The sequence below is a fragment of the Euprymna scolopes genome, chromosome 21, assembly GCF_053919585.1.
Source record: "Euprymna scolopes isolate OS-2025 chromosome 21, ASM5391958v1, whole genome shotgun sequence".
NCBI lineage: Eukaryota > Metazoa > Mollusca > Cephalopoda > Sepiida > Sepiolidae > Euprymna > Euprymna scolopes.
In genome coordinates this window covers 72,842,500-72,846,047 of record NC_136502.1, presented here as the reverse complement: position 1 = coordinate 72,846,047, position 3,548 = coordinate 72,842,500, and the positions used below count along the sequence as shown (strand labels likewise).

General features: G+C 34.2%; 1 pseudogene; it reads right to left on the bottom strand.

The window, feature by feature from the left end:
• Window positions 1–1,088: 1,088 nt before the first annotated feature.
• On the bottom strand, window positions 1,089–3,069 carry LOC145243013 (uncharacterized; annotated as a pseudogene).
• Window positions 3,070–3,548: the final 479 nt, after the last annotated feature.

Genomic DNA, 3,548 nt, shown 5'->3' with positions numbered 1-3,548 from the left:
ATTAATTATATCGATAATCTTTTATACATTTCGCCAAGTTTAATCAGCATCTTCAGAAAGACTATCTATGAAAAGTGAAGAAACATCCAGTCAGTTCTAAGTCTTCATAGTGGGTCAGTGTGTGGATTTATTTGTAATTTAGTTTACTTTTAGGTTTCTCAAAAAAAGGATTCTGCAGGAAAGTTTCTACCTTCACAGTTTTCTTTTTTTCCTTCCTCAACCTATTATAGGTTATCCACATTCTTTTCAAATGCCCCACTAGATCCTTTTTATTAGAACAACCAGGGCACAATTCATCTGTGAAAGGTGAAGAAACATCCAGTCAGTTCTAAGTCTTCATAGTGAGTCAGTGTGTGGATTTATTTGTAATTTAGTTAAAAATTAGGGGTAGAAAAGTGAGGGACAAAATCATTATTAGGAAAACAAAGTCCATAGAGTCCTTATGGATGTTATAAATATAAATTTTAATTTATTCATTTTGAGGTTTGGCAAAAAAAAAAAACTTAAAGTAAGCCTGAGCATATTCTTTGTAAAGATCCTCTAGGTAATCTAATTCTGGCACTATCCAAGTTCTCTGCATTCGACTGGAAGCCCGAACTTTGAACCCAGACGCAAATACAAATTTGGCATCTACAGTTGCAATATCATCAACAAGTGGCCATTTAAAAATGTCCTTAAAACCTTTTCTTACAAATTGCAAAACTGCATGTTGTTCATCTTCAAATTTTATCATTTGTCCAATGAAGAACATATCTTCATAAGCAACTGCAAGCCAGGCCCCAAGTGATGAAAACATATCTTTTTTAGGAAGTGTGTTCATATGTATTTTTTTCTTTTTGTTTTTTTTGGGTGCTTAGGTTCTCAACGAGGGAGCTTTACACAGACTTCAGTAGTAGAGGGTTCTTTTTCAGCAGGTGTTTCATCAGTCTTGCAATCAATAATGACTTTCCAGTCCAAGGCCAATTCACTAATAATTTTTTTCCCGAAAAGCAGTCTCTTATCCTTTATGTCGAGGACAACTTTTAAATATCTAATTTCTTTTTTTAAAAAGTTCATTTTTTTGTGGATTTGTTAACGTCTTCAAATGCGAGTCTATTTCCTTCCCTGATTTGCAAGGCTCTCCATGGCACCTGACAGCTTCCACAAATTTTTTTTTGTTCCATTTTTATAGCATCTGCTTCCTGTTTTTTTTTCTAAAATTTTTCTCTAACCGTTTTTTTATTTGTTTACGGACATCCTATTCGTATGCTAGTTGCTGCTTTCGCAGATCTACTGCCTGCTCATGTGAACTTTTGATCTATCTTGTCTGCTCTTCTTTGGGTTTTTGGGAGATATTGTTTTGTTCATTTTGATCATTTGAATTGCTGAATAATAATGCATTAATGCTATCTGCCTTCTAAATTGACTGCAATCCAAATGATCAAATTCATACCCAGACACCAGGTTTATCAATTTGCAGTGCTGCAGATGCTCCCTAACCTTTGCTGATGGTTCCCTGCCAAATTTTCCACCATCAAGGAAATTAACAAGTTGCCGTTCAGTCACAGTTAAAAATTCTGAAGAAAAAATTTTTAATGCGGCAATGGTAATTTCCAAAGTATCTTCATTTGGTGTATCAAAAAGAGCATGCATAACAGGAGAGGGTGACACATCGAATTCACCAAAAATATTTTCACCTCCTTTTCATGTAACATTACAATCTATTAAAAGGGTGCTGTCGACTGCCCAGGACTTTGATGCTTTGATGCATTTTCTGTATAAAGAGATATAGATCAACATACTCAATATTGGAGTTGATCATACTCCAAAAAGGGCCACTAACCTTTGCATATATAATCCCCAGAGCTCTCACAAGAACTTGCAGAATGTTACACTTAGCATCATTATATACACTTTCCACTTTCAAATTCCTTTTCCCTTGGCACTCATTCAAAAAACGTAAAATGTTATTTCTTTGATAAAATAAGGCAGTAGCCCCCTCAAAAAAATTATTAAATCTATTCATTCTGAAACTTTTTATATAAGATTTAAGTCCAATCACATCACTACAAAAGGCCTCCCAATTTGCCCTGCAGCCATTTGTTTCATCTCCTCTAGGCCCTAAAATATCACATGTCGTTTGTATATATCTTGCAGTGGCTGATTCACCGTTGGAATTAAAATGATTAAATTTCCCGCTAACATCTCTCCCTAGACCAGATCCTCCAAATTCTGACTCTATTGATTTCAAAACTGAAGAGCAAGCGGTTGACACCCCTAGGAGAAAGTGAGCATTACAGTATAAAAAATATGTATGCACATCATTGTTGGAGCCAAGTACATCTTCTTTATAAAGATTCAAATTTTTTTAAAATAATTTATTCATACTTGACCTGTCAGACATTGTGGCTAGCATTTTTTTCAACATCTCTTTCAACAGATCCTCTTTACTTTCTCCACCCATTGCATCGCATAATTCTTTGAGCATACAAATAGCATTATCAAGAAGGGTGGCGCTGTCTTCTGTAGCAACATATGTGAATCTGGTTGAAAAAACTTGACCAGAGTTTAAATTAATTTGATGCCCTAAAATTTTTTTAACATCCCTGCTTGTACCATCACCATGTAGTGTATAGCTACCACAGTTCCTAACAGCTTCCCCTACTTGAATTTCGCTCAATATATGAGCCTTATCTACCATGTGTTTAATGGTGCTTACACAGGGAAGTTCATCTAAATTGAAATTACAATTATGCATCCATTTGTAAACAGTCTGTATGACTAGAGCAGCTTTACCAGTGGACACATCTAACTCTCCAACTAATTCCATGATACATTTTTCTATTTTTTCACTATAATGTGCATTATACATTTTTCTGTCTGGTTTGTCTTTTGATTCGAGAGCCAATACTACTGACTCTAAATTGGCCACTTCAATTTTTGTTGGAGCAAGATCTTTCTGAGATCAATTTAATTTCAAAAACTCTGTCTAGCTTTCAATTTTTGTGCACTATAATTTTTCTGGAGATTCAGAATTTTTTTACGCATGACTTTGTTACTGTCACTATGTTTATTTTGTTGGTCAGCTGCACACTGGTTAAATAATCTTTTTGTAAAAAATCTTTGTTTTTGTTTCAAATAGGATTCTTTTCTTTTCATGGCTCTGATCTTTCTGGGGGAAATTTCATTTTTCAATTTCTGATATTTCTCATTGATATTTTTTAGATTTTCTTTCGTCTGCTTGATAACAAGCATGTCTTTTTTTACTATGATCTCCTTTGCACTGTTTATTTCATGCTAAATCCCCTCCATTTGTACATTTTCCCCCATGCATATTTCCTCCATTATTTTCATTTTTTCTTGCAAAGTCAGACACATGTTCTTTGCATCCGTAAGTTGTTTTAGGATTGTCCTGTTCTCAGTTTCTTGCTGTTTTAAATATATATCTATTTCATTTGAATGTTCTTGATTTGCATCACTGGCAGTGATTTTATTTTTAGGTTTCTCAAAAAAAGGATTCTGTAGGAAAGTTTCTACCTTCACAGTTTTCTTTTTTTCCTTCCTCAACC